Source organism: Prionailurus bengalensis, chromosome B1, assembly GCF_016509475.1.
Source record: "Prionailurus bengalensis isolate Pbe53 chromosome B1, Fcat_Pben_1.1_paternal_pri, whole genome shotgun sequence".
Classification (NCBI taxonomy): Eukaryota; Metazoa; Chordata; class Mammalia; order Carnivora; family Felidae; genus Prionailurus; species Prionailurus bengalensis.
In genome coordinates, this window is record NC_057344.1 from 76,196,929 (window position 1) to 76,211,256 (window position 14,328).

The window sequence follows — 14,328 nt, forward strand, 5'->3', positions numbered from 1 at the left end:
TCCTTCTCTCTGACCCTCCCCCGTTCATGCTCTGTCTCTCTGTCTCAAAAAATAAATAAACGTTAAAAACAAACAAACAAACATAACAGATGTTGGCGAGGATGGGGAGAAAGAGGATCTCTTGCATTGCTGGTGGGAATGCAAACTGGTGCAGCCACTCTGGAAAACAGTATGGAGGTTCCTCAAAAAATTAAAAATAGAACTACCTTATGACCCAGCAATTGCACTACTAGGTATTTATCCAAGGGAAAAATGTATGCTGTTTCAAAGGGGCACATGCATCGAAGGGGCAATGTTTATAGTAGCACTATCACCAATAGCCAAAGTATGGAAAGAGCTCAAATGTCCATCACGGATGAATGGATAAAGAGGATGTGGTATATATATATATACAATGGTGTATTACTCGGCAATCAAAAAGAATGAAATCTTGCCATTTGCAACTATGTGGATGGAACTAGAGGGTATTATGCTAAGCGAAATTAGTCAGAGAAAGACAAATATCATAGGACTTCACTCATGAGGACTTTAAGACACAGAATAGATGAATACAAGGGAAGGGAAGCAAAAATAATATAAAAACAGGGAGGGGGACAAAACATAAGAGATTCTTAAATATGGAGAATAAGCAGAGGGTTACTAGAGGGGTTGTGGGAGGGGGGATGGGCTAAATGGGTAAGGGGCATTAAGGAATCTACTCCTGAAATCATTGTTGTACTATATGCTAACTTGGAGGTAAATTTTAAAAATAATAAAAATAAATAAAAATAAAAAAAACAAAACAAAACAAAAAATCAATAACCAGTGTCAGTGAGGATGTATAGAGCTCTTGAGTACCATTGGTGGGACTGTAAAGTGATGTAGCTGCTAAGGAAAACAGTGCTTCATAAAATCAAAAATGGAATTACCACTTGATCTAGCAATTCCACTTCTAGATATATACTAGAATATATAATAATATATATATAATAAAATAACTGAACACAGGGACACAAACATATTTATACACCACATACATAGCAGCAGTATTCGTGACAGCCAAAAAAGCTTAAGCAACCCAAAAGTCCATCAGTTGATGAATGGATAACACAAAAATGTAGTAGAATATGATTTAGCCTTAAAAAGTAAGGAAATTCTGGGCCTGGGTGGCTCAGTCGGTTGGGTGTCTGACTTCAGTTCAAGTCATGATCTCACGGTTCATGGGTTTGAGCCCCACATCAGGCTCTGAGCACAGAGCTTGGAGCCTGTTTCCGATTCTGTGTCTCCCTCTCTCTCTGCCCCTCCCCCTTTCATGCTCTATCTCTCTCTGTCCCAAAAATAAATAAACGTTGAAAAAAAAAAATTAAAAAAAAAAATACTCCCTTTCATTGGGGGGGTTCAAAGAGCTTCACAAAATTTCAGGACACTATAAATTTTTCCTTTTTTTTTTTTTTTAAGTTTATTTATTTATTTTGAGAGAACGAGAGCAGGAAGGGGCAGAGAGAGTGGGAGATAAAGAATCCCAAGCAGGCTCCATGTTGCCAGCATGAAGCCCCACATGGGGCTCAATCCCACAAACTGTGAGATGATGACCTGAGCCAAAACCAAGAGTTGGATGCTCGGACACGGGAGGCATCCAGGCGCCCCAAGTCTTTTTTCTGTTTGAATCATAAATTACACAGCAAAACTTTCCTCACTGTATTTACTGGAAAACACGGGCTGGATGGTAAATGAGTGTAGCATAGACTCCAGGGGCCTCCAGTGCCTCCCCATTCCTCTTTCCCAGCCACACTTGAAGAAGATATCTGAGGTACAACTTATTAGCAAATATGAAGAGCAGATATTTCATAAAATTTAGCATTTGGCATCTGGATGTCAAAAATAGATTTATGATTTGCACCTAAGGAAAAAATACATCCACTTTGAATTTAGACATAAAGTTCAAAGTACAGTTTTATTCAATTACACCCTCCATTTGATCTAATGATAAGCTACTTGAGAATGTAGTCCTGTGCTATTATATTCAAAGCAAATATCAAGGAAATAACTATGCAACAACAGCTTCACATTAAAAAAAAATACAAAGATTAAATAGAGGTATGCTTTTACAACATTGGGGATGTCAATCTTCGATGGTATTTACTTGACAAATGCAGATTCCCAAACCCCTCCCCACACCATTCTGATTGTGACACCCTAGATTGGGGCCTAATAATTTGAATTTTTAATGTGCATTTTTAACAAGCACCCTAATAACACTTGGAAAAACAATGCAAAACACACCACCAGTAAGATGCAAATTACAAGGCGTAGAGGTATACCTGAAGTTTAGATCCCATCTTATTTAACCTCATTAATACAGGAACCCTTTCTACAATGCAGACTGATTGATTTTAATAAGAAAGAATACCAACATATACATAGTCAAATAGATAGCACATGCTTCTCTGCAAACTATAAGCCCTATTGTTTAACAATACTACCATTGTTTGAAACTTAGAGTTACCTCTTCTTAGAATTAACTTTTAATACAGTGTATAAGCCTTCAAACACACAAATTACAAAAAGGAAAACTGTTTTCATTATGTTACTGTACCTTGTGGTTTTTGATCAAAAGTAGAGCCCCACAGATTCATCACCCTAGCTCTAAAGTTTAGACGACTTCCCAAATACACCCCCACAGGGTTGAGATGTGCCACCACAGAAAATATGATGTTTACGAGTGCTACTGGAGAGGGGCGCCTGGGTGGCTCAGTAAGTTAAGCTACCAAAGTTCAGGTCATGATCTTGCGGGTTCGAGCCCCACATGGGGTTCAGGCTCTGTGCTGACAGCTCAGAGCCTGGAGCCTGCTTCAGATTCTGCGTCTGTCTCTCTCTCTGCCCCTACCCACTTGCGCTCTGTCTCTGCCTCTCAAAAAAATGAATAAACGTTTAAAAAATAAAAAAAAAATAAAAAAGAATGCTACTAGAGGATAGAGATGTAGGTCCAAAAAACACATAAGTAAATTGGTTTCTTATGTTTATGTAAATGTTTTCAGTATAGGACAGCCTCTCAAACTGTTGTGAACAAGATAATGTTCACTTGGATGTGTAAGTTCAAGTAGGTTTTTTTTTTTAAGCCTGTACAGAACAGTACTGAACTCATACTAATAGTAATGAGAAGATGTTACCTGAGATTGCTGTCTTTGGTAGCGTAGTGCTGGGCTGTATTTGCTCAATTCACGCTATCAGAGGGGCAGAAAAGATTTCTCCAACACTTGGCACTGTTGGAAACTCCCAGAAGAAGACTTCCGAAATCTATAGAAATGAATAAAAAATATCCCACGATCATTAATAAACTGCTAAAACCCAGTCTAAGACTCTCTAGTCTTTCTCCCCTCCCTTTCCCCACCATTTGTGGTACACTGAGAGGGTTCTCCTCAGATCGTACCTCTCTTTATCAAAAAGAAAATTATAAGCAAAAAGTAAATTTTTACTTAAGCACCTGAATGCTCGCCAAAAATGAAAGACTCCCTCTGGGTAGCAGAAAGTAGAGGATTCCTCCATTGTCTAAGAGATGTTAGACAACTACACACTTCTTTCAGAATAGAAGAAAAAAAAAACATGAAACTAAATAAATCCATACCCCTGCATCAGCAGCATTGTATTAAGATAATGACAATACAATACAAAATAGTCAAGGCAGGGCCACAAACAACTTTCACAATCAACTTTTTAAAAGTGTGGAATACTCCCAAAATATTCCCTGGTACCTCTGACCTACCCTGACCTTGACAGTTGAAAGTTCCAGCTTTTTCGCCAGCCCATGAGCAAGGTTTACTTTGGTCTTAGACACACATCTCCTATGAACAGGCCTAACTGGGAAGGTAAGTTTCACAACACAAATAGATGGCTTAATCCCTACTGTACAGCCAGAAATACAGGAGTCTGAAGAATGTTGGGAAATTATCCTACCTGAGAGAAATACAAAGAACACCTAGAAGTGTCTTGGAGAGCACAGCAAAAACACTAACTCCAAACACAGAGTACAAAAGGCAGAAGCTAATGCAAATGCTAAACAAAACCACAAGAAGTCACTGTTCAAGATCAAAATAGGTGGAAGCTAGACAAATGTCCAGGTAAGAACATCTTATAAGAAAACAATAAATGCTACACTTAAATTTGGCCCTTAACTACAGAGAACAAACTGATGGTTACCAGAGAGGTGAGTGAGGGGATGGGTTAAATAGGTGATGGGGATTAAGGAATGCACTTGTGGTGATGAGCACGGGGTGTGTACAGAAGTGTTGAATCACTATATTGTACACCTAAAACTATTACACTGCCTGTTGACTCTACTCGAATTAAAATAAAATTAAATTGGGGTGCCTGGGTGGCGCAGTCGGTTAAGCGTCCGACTTCAGCCAGGTCACGATCTCGCGGTCCATGAGTTCGAGCCCCGCGTCGGGCTCTGGGCTGATGGCTCAGAGCCTGGAGCCTGTTTCCGGTTCTGTGTCTCCCTCTCTCTCTGCCCCTCCCCCGTTCATGCTCTGTCTCTCTCTGTCCCAAAAATAAATAAACGTTGAAAAAAAAATTTTTTTTTAATTAAATTAAATTAAATTATATATATATACATATATATACACACACATACAAACACTTAACTGTAAAGCACGAAAACCATTTAAATGCCCAATAACTGGGGAAGAGTTAAGTAAATTTGACACAACATAATTCACTTAACCGTAATTTTGTCAGCCATCAAAAAACTTTGAGTTCATAACAAAATGGAAAATGCCATTTACCATATGAAGAAAAAGCACAGTGCAATGTTGTAATTACATATGATTGCAACTACTTTTGCAAAAGCAAGAAATAAGATGCAATATATTCTGATATAGTTATAAGTATTGGGTAAAATATTTCCCTAACTTAGTTAAAGGGAACAATTCAAGAGTCTAGTACAACAAATCCGTCTTTAAAATCTGTGTGTAACAAGGATGAGCCACTCGTTAATGCAATAATTTTCCTGCAACAGTCCAATATATTAAAACATGGCTTCCTAGAAGTCACTGTCAGAGGTTTTGTGGATGTGTTTGGAACGTAATACCTTTTCTTGTAACAAAAGTTTCACAAAAGCGAAAAAATGGGGAGGGGGGAGGGAGACCTCAGTGCAACCTAAATCTTCAAAACTGGGCACAGTAGTGGTACTGACCAGGCACAAGAAGAGTGAGTATGAGGCACAGAAAATAAAAGGTAACATTTTACATGCAAATAAATTTTCCAACCCCCTCACCATCCCCCCCAGGAATGTAACCTTTAACCAATCAACATGGAATTAGCTGAACAGCACTAGCGAGATAATCTACCGAATACACCCCCTCCCATCTCCCTTAGGGTGACAACCTTGTCTGAAACAATGTATTCTTTGCTAATAATTTCCATTTTCTGCCCCCACCCTCCTGCCTTTAAAAACCTTTCCTCTTCTACAGCTCTATAAAGCTCCTTTCTGTCGCTAGACGGGAGGTTGCCCAATTCATAAATCAGTTAAACAAGGCCAGTTTGATCATCAAATTTATTCCGTTGAATTTTTGTTGTTTAAAAATACTAAAATATCTTCAGTACCTTCAAATCTGCCTTCTTCACTCTAATGAATTAATCATTTATTAAGCATCTGGGACAGCGCAGTGTAATTCATAATCAAATCTACAGGCATTTAATCGCAAGAGGTTTTACAAGAGAACAGAATGCTACTTTTTCCATAATCCCACATGAACAGTTTCATCATCATGCACTGGAGAGATACAGGCTCTCCTACTGCCTCTTAAGAATTACAGATTGCTTCCAGATGCTTTTCAGGTGATTTCGAGCCTTTCTTCACTCTGTGACTCTTGAATTATGAAAGGGCATCTCTAATTCATGAGAAATACTTCTCCCATCTTAGTGTCCATTATCATATATCACATATCCTCCCCTTACACTCTAAATTTTTAGACACACACATACGCTTTTACTTAGGTAAAAAGGCATCGTGTATCTATCACTAAGGGCTTTACTGAGAACCATTTCTATTTTACCATCATGATTCCGCCAGCAGCAACACTTTGGAACTTCAAAGGAAGCAGAGTCCTTTGACAGTAATGCACAGAATGACATCGAAGCAAGGTTAAAAAGAACTCAAGTAAATTGAAAGGACTCTCAAAAAAATTCACTGGGTCTTGGTAATTCTCTTGGTTGTCATCTCATTTAAAAACAAAATATTTCTTCTTCTTAAAAGGGGGGGGTGGGTAGGGAGTTAGCAGTTAACTGTTCAGTCACACTCAGATCTCTGCTCAGGCAAGTACTCTCCTAACAAAACATTCTACCTCCACATAATAAAATCATATTCAGGCTCACACTCTTCTGTATAACAGCTAGGTTACATCCCTAATTTCAACTGAGAAACAAAATTTAAACCTCATTTCCTGATGGCATAAATTCAGTGAATTTAGACCTCTGCTGTGCTGAGTTCAGAAATCTGTTAGCAGGCAGAAGCACACAAAAAGCACAGCGAAACCACCAAATGAACACGGGGCAGGTGTGGGGGGCAGGGAGGATAATTAATATCCACATCATGGACTTCTCCCTATAATCAGTACAACAGATTCAGGGGGTTTACACAGGAGGTGTGGATTTATCCGCAGCACTATATTAATTGACCTGTGCTATAATCAAGTGCTTTCCTGGAGGGTAATTAAATCAATCAATCAAAACAGAAGTCTCAAAAAGTTCAACAAGTTCATTCAAATACATGCAATTGACTATGAGCTAATTATTGAATAATTTCATCCTCCAAAAGAGCTGACCTGAGATAGACTATATCCACACGTGGAAACTGTAGGATAGAACAAAATATATTCTACATGGTCCTACAATCTTCAATGATTCCATTAAGCACATCAATAACAACTCAGCCTTAAAATGCACGGACCTAAACCCAATCCCTGAGTTTTACAGACAATAAAAACGAAGCACAAGGCACAAGAGGCTGAGTGACCTGTTCAAGATCAAACAGCTGGTATGTGGTGAAGACAGAGGGAGATACCCTATCTTCTGACCCACAGTGATGCCATCTTCTCCACATTATACGCTCACGATTCCTCAACTATCTACCCATTAAGTTGATTATATTCCTCCGCCCCACCCCCCCCCAACAGCAAAACTTCTAAAGCTTTGGGAAAAGCTGAATCAAATGAAGCTTCAATCTTCAATTTCCATTCAATCAATCCCTGAGATTTTGCATTACTTTTATAGAGTCTCTTATTTACCCAAGAAACCCAGTGTAATCTGGATGACTTTGGGAAGGTATCAACCAAGAAACAAATGAATGAGTTGTAACATATCACAGAGGAGGAAAAGCAGGCAGAAAGAGATGACAAATATCTTAGAAATATATCAAAAATACACATTTATTAAAATGAATAACAAAGGTGAACAAAGCCAAAATCTAAGTATTAAAGTGCTATTTCCCAATGTGACAACTACTCAAAAAGATGTTTTTTAAAGGGAAAAAAGTAGTAATTGTTGTTTAAAGTTCGGCATTCAAATAAATTTGGAAAACACTGCATTCTAAATATCTCTCTTGAACATTCACAAAGAACATTTTATGTATTAAGGATCTAAAAAAAACCTGCAAGAAAGAAGCCTGCTTAGTTTTAATCCAATGTTGCCCAATTTTATTTGGCATCTTTGGTTTGCAGAGCTTGTACTGACATCCTCCAAGAAACATACTTCAGAAAAAAAAAAAGAAAGAAAGAAAGAAACATACTTCAGGAAGCACATATAGCATTTTTGATGAACAACAAGAGATGACCCTCATTAACCAGCATTTATAGCAAGATGGGCTTCCTCTTCTAGACCCAATCGTTAAAAATCAACCCAGGAGATAAACCCTGTAATTATAATGCAAATAGCCACCACCACCAACATGTAATATGTGCTAAGTGCAAGGCATTGTGCTAAGTGTAATTGTTTTTAAAAGGGGTGGGGGTGTCTTCATATTCAAATTATACTCCCCAGAGGCTGTATCTATTCATAAACAAGCAAAACACTTTAACACAGATAAACATATTATATAAACTATCCTATACCTTGCATTTTTCACCAAACACATACTGGCAATTTTTCCAAGACAATACATAAAGAGATTCATGGGTATTTTTTATGACTGCACTGGTTTTCTAATGTACAGATGTAACAATGTATTTATTCAGTTGCCATGGATGAATATTTCAGTTGTTTCCAATCTTTAACCAACATAAATACTCCTACAATAATTATCTTGTACATAAATCACTTTCTCATACAGGTAATATATATATACATGTAAGATACATTCATAGTACATATGTATATACAGTATATCTCAGAGGATATATTCATATCTAGGATAAATTTCTAGAACTGAAGTTCCTAGTCAAAGGATATGAGATTGTTATTGTAGATTCTGCCAAATTGGCCACTAAAGAGGCTATTGTTTTGCATTCATACTCTACAGTGTAGATCATAAACATTTTAAATCTTTGCCCATTTAATGGAGATAAATGGTACTTTGGCATAGTTGTCACGTACAAATCTCTTTTAATAAACGTATTAAGCATCTTCTCATGTTTAGAAGCCACTATTATTTCCCTTCCTTTTAAAGACTATTTGTATCCTTTGTCCATGTTTCTACTGAGTTGCTGGACTTTTTCTTATGGATTTGTAGGATCTCTTTATTAGAGAAATTAGTCCCCCTTTTTGATATAAAAAAGTAAACATTTTTCCCAATTTTCTTGTTCTCTGACTTTCCTTATGCAGAATTTTTTTTAGTTTTTTTTTTTTTTTCGGGGGTGGGGGGCAGCAATGCGATCAAGTTGGTCGATCTCTTTGGTGGCTTCTCAGTTCTCTGTCTTACTTAGGCCCTATGCAGTCCAACGTTATAAAATAGCTTCCTCATGCTGTCTTCTAGAACTTATTTTTTTAATTTCTGTTTTATATAGCTTTTGGCTTAACATTTGAGGTACCGCTCTAAATAGCTTATTCATCCCAGATGGCTACCTGCTCATCCGATTACTTATCGAACACAGCATCTTTCTCTAATTAATCTGAAAGGCCATCTTTATCATACACTAAATATGGTATTTGGTAATACCAATGTTTCAAGTATCACAGTCTTATAATATATTTGAATCTCTTGTTTATTTTTCCATGCGAACACAGAATAAACCTGTTTAGTATCCCCCACCAAAAAAAAAATCCTATTGTTATTTTCACTAGAACATCATCAAACACACGTATTAATGAATATAAGGAGAATTGGCATCTTTTTATCCAAGAATATGACAGGCCTTTTCATATCTCTTTTGCATCCCTCAGCGGCATTAAGTGCCTGCCTACATATATATCATATACATTTCTTAAGTTTATTCTTAGGTATTTTATACTTTTGTACGCTAATGGTCTTTTCTTCCATATATCTTCAAATTAGTTATTGTTGGTATATAGGAAAGTTGTAAATGTTGACATAACATCTTGGCATCCAGGCACATTTATACATTATCTGTATTTTTTTTTTAAGTTTATTTATTTTGAGAGAGAGAGAGCACATGCAAACAGGGGAGGGGCAGAGAGGGAGAGAGGGAGATAGAGGGAGAGAGGGTACGGGGTAGAGGGAGAGAGGGAGAGAGGGAGAGAGAGAGGGAGAGGGAGAGGGAGAGGGAGAGGGAGAGGGAGAGGGAGGGAGGGAGAGAGGGAGAGAGGGAGGGAGAGAGAGAGAGAGAGAGAGAGAGAGAGAGAGAGAGAGAGAGAGAGAGAATCCCAAGCAGGCTCCATGCTGTCAATAGAGAGTCCAAGGTGGGGCCCAAACTAACGACAAGATCATGACCTGAGCTGAAATCAAGAGTCAGACACTTAACTGAGCCACCCAGGCACCCCTATACATTATCTTTATAATTAGTTTTTCACTTGATTCTCTTGGGTATTCTAGTCATATATTCCTGTCATTTGCAAATATTCATTTGCAAATATATTCATAGTATGTTCTCAAATTTTCTATTAAGCCTAAGATGGCTTTTGGAATGAGATGGACATACCTTATTTTGCTAAGAATATTTTCCTACTCTATTTTATAGAGTTCTTTGAGACCAATAATTGATATTGAATTTTATCAGATGGTTTTTCTATAAAAATGATATGATTTGGGGGCACCTGGGTGGCTCAGTAGGTTAAGCATCCAACTTCAGTTCAGGTCATGATCTCACGGTTTGTGGGTTTGAGCCCCGCCTCAGGATCTGTGCTGACAGCTCAGAGCCTGGAACATGCTTCAGATTCTGTATCTCCCTCTGTCCCTGCCCCCTGCCACTCTCTCAATAATAAACATTAAATAAACATTAAACATAAAAATGATACGATTTTTCTACTGATATTTAATAAGATAATGAATGTTGTTAATAAGCTTCATACTACTGAACGCTTCTTGTATGCCTAAAACAATCTTCATGTATTATAAAGTACATACTCTGTGTGTTTTCTCACTCCATTTTCTAAGCAACCCTACAAGGTGGGTACTGCCCTCACAGCTGCTCTGGCCCTCACTCATTGCAGGCTGGCTCTCCTCCTTGCTGCTCCCCAAACATGCCATGCTTGCTCTCACCTCAGGGACTGTGCAGACTTGCTCCTCCCTGAGATCCCCAGATACCTTCATATATCATTCCTGTCTCCATTTAGGTCTCTGCTGACATGTCACTTCAGTACAAAGCCCTCCTCTATCTACCTCACATAAAACAGAAAGAAAGCGCCTTCTAGTCATGTCATTCTACCCCAAACCTGTTTTATTTTTCTTGGTAGCAACTGTTACCATCTAAAATACATTCTATTTCTATTCATTTATATGCCGTTTCTCCCTGTAGAATTAAGCTCCACAAAAGCAAGGGTTTTGCTGCTTTGCTCACTGCTCACTCCCCAGCACCAACAGCCCTGACACATAGAAATATTCACTGAATGAATGAATGAATGAATGAACAAATGAATGAATACCCATTTTTTTAAGTAGTCTCTGCCCAGCGTGGGACTGGAACTCATGACCCCGAGATCAAGAGTCACACACTCCACTGACTGAGCCAGCCAGGTGCCCCATGAATACCTATTTTATAGACAACAAAAGTGAAGTTTAAAGAGATTATGTAACTGGGGCACCTAGGTGGCTCAGTCAGTTGAGTGTCCGACTTTGGCTCAGGCCATGATCTCACGGTTCGTGAGTTCGAGCCCCCTGTGTCGGGTTCTGTGCTGACAGCTCAGAGCCTGGAGCCTGTTTCAGATTCTGTGACTCCCCCTCTCTTTGATTCTCCCCCACTTGTGCTCTGTCTCTGTCTCTCTCTCTCTCAAAAATAAACAAACATTAAAAAAATATTTTTTAAGAGATTATGTAACTAAAATCACACAGTGGCAAAGCAGAGACTGAAACCCAAGTTTAACTTTCAATTCCCTATCCTTAACCGTCAAAACAAGTGACAGGTGATTTGAGCTCACAGAAAATGCTCATACAATCTTATCAACACTGAAGCACAAATTATTGATGACTTTGCAAGTTACAGGAAAACTGTAGATGGTCCCTGTACAAGATAAGCACAAGAATCAGAAGATGGCCTCCAGAGGTTTCCTACAAAATGCATGGGCATTCTATTAGGGCAACTCTCTCAATACCCATGAACCTCACACAATTCCAAGCATCGGGAAGCTCTGACCTTCATCCACATATGTCCTTGGATACCCAGCAGGTAAAACTCAATGCTTCAGGGCCAAATGCCATTCGGCACACGTTTACTAACAGCACCGGTAGATGCAAGTACTAGAAGTGCACCGCCTGTCCCCCTCACCCCCAAGACTACCCATAGTGTGGCCACTACAGACATCGGGAACACGGCTTTGAAAAACTATCTGCTCTCCCAAAGCCTAAGAATCTTTTTTGGTTTTACGGCAATTTACAGTTGAGTCTTCTTCATGCTCTTTCCCTCTTCTATCACTGGGATACTTTCTTGAACCAACTTTAGGGTAAAAAACAAAATTTCACTAATCTCCATTTCTGATATTAAATGGTACCTTTAATTTTTTTCGGAATTCAATCAAACTCTGTATTTTAGAACTGTGTGGCTGGTCCAACATTGCAATGTGTCACATTTAATTCCATCAATGTAAAGCATAATGAGCAAAGATTGAGCTAGTGAGGCATAACTAAATGTTTTGAACCTGTGAATTTAAAAAGCAAGGCTCATTTACGTTATTTCTAAATAGTAAATAAAATCATTTTCCAACATTTCACTATCAAATTACAGCAATTTTTCCACCAGCACACACTTGAGGAATGGCACAAAAGGACTTTTCTAACAGTTCATGCTATTGTCGCTCATAACCTCCTAAATATTTCTCTCACTGGCTTCTACTCAAAGATAAATAGAAGGCAGTAAAATTTATGGAAAATGTATTCAACTGCTTAAAATACATCAAGCAAAAGGAAAAAGATTTTAGAGCTGTATTATGAGTTGTGAAATTATATCTCCTTCACTTAGTCTCCAGCTTCAATGATAGGTAACAAAACCGACCCACTGGTCAAGTTCCAAATCACCTCCTCCATGGAGCCCAAATCTCTCATCTCAAATTCTCACCTTGGTGAAGGCCAGAGTCAACACCTGTCCTTCAAGTTTTTGCACAACGTTACTTCGTAGCCACAAGTACAAGCTTTCACACCAGAGAGGAAGCAAATGCCAGTGCAAGGGACACGTTTCCGCCCTCTTAAACCAGGCTGTTGATTGTTCCCTTGACTTTCTCAGCTGTCAAGATAGCAAAAGGTGGAAAAGGGCCTTTCTGTGAAACTGGAAAGTGTAACCAGATAAGTCTGCCCTTTAAGCAATTCACAGAGAGAAAGGTAAAATACAAGCCTGGTTACGGTTTAAAAGTTAGCTATGAAACCTATAAGCTAGCACACTTTACCAACATGTTGCAAGATTTTAATAAAGTAAGATTATTACAGCGAAGTCTATTCAAGTCAATTTTTACATATGGGCCAAGGAAGAGGCATGAAAGAATTTTTTAAAGTAACATTTAAAAGATACCATACTTTATAAAATTAAGGGAAAAAATGGCAATTGTGCCAGTTCAGAAATGCCTTAGAAAAGGGAAGTGAGGAAGTCTAAAAAGCATTAAGTATAAAAAGAGAAACCAGAGTATTAAATTAAAAAAGAGAGATTAGCATTGAGAAAAATTCACTAACTTAATAAAACTCAGCTTAATATAAGAAAATAATTTATTCACCTTGCATAATACTCCTTCATCTTATTTATTCCTTTCTCTAAGAATTCTGGAGCTCTTTATAAGTACTGTCCACTTAATCCCTCATTTACCAGTATGAAAGGAAAAGGCACTGCTATTACCATTTGCAAACATGCAAAAGATTTTAGTGTTTAAAAAAAAAAAAAGAACAAGGGATCTAAAGTTTCAGGAAACTTCAAAGCAAAGAAGACAGGAAGTAGACTCTTTTTTGGCCTGGGGTTTGGGGAGGAGATGTGGCTAAAACATACAATAAAGGCAAAAATATATATAATATAGGACTGGCTTAAGTAAGCAAACCGGTCAGGAGTATACTGGCCAGCAGTCTTGCAGGAAAAATAAGTTTGGCAAAATCTCAGTTTACACTCCAACATTCAAAAATATCTTTTTTATATCAACTTTTGTAGCAAGTTATATAGCAAGTTCATGCTTTACAATTCTTAGAAACAGACCAGCATCGGGCATCACCATGCACATTTCTTTCTTTGAATCTTAGAAGCAAGAAATGTTCAGAAGCATGAAACAGCTGACAAAACTCTAACCTTAATATGAAATCCCTAACAGAAAACACGAAGACAACAAAGTGAGACAAGTCGCTACAAAAAATAGAGCAAGAGGAAAAGATTCCACCATTTTCAGGCACAAAAAGCAAAGCACAGTAAACATTCTTTGCAGCCACAGGGCACCTTGTACATGCCTCTATTAATATTTGTTTATGTTTTTATACCCCTAGGAGGCTATGATCTCCTTGAAGGCAAAGACCTGGCTTTATATCAGCCTGGCCTATCAGCCAGTGAATTCAAATAAATGAACCAAGTGTTGAGTCAATTAACCTCTCTTAAATTCTCTTGACAAAATATATTCACAGCATTCATATTATGTAAATTTTATTTCTATTAAAACAATACCAAAAAGATCATGACCTCAAACATATATTAAAAGCCAAATGGTAAGGAAAAGGCTTGTTCTAATTATTAAGGCAAAGCTTTTTTTTTCAATCTTATTTCCATTATTGTTAAGGTATACTGT

General features: G+C 37.9%; 1 protein-coding gene across 1 annotated transcript in view; it reads right to left on the bottom strand.

Moving 5' to 3' along the window:
• Nucleotides 1-14,328, bottom strand: part of FHIP1A (FHF complex subunit HOOK interacting protein 1A) — a 243,846-nt gene that overhangs the window by 168,557 nt on the left and 60,961 nt on the right. Inside the window, exon 2 of the mRNA XM_043567500.1 lies at nt 3,150-3,276. The gene's annotated coding sequence lies outside the window, so the exon portion shown is untranslated. The remainder of the gene's footprint in view (nt 1-3,149; nt 3,277-14,328) is intronic.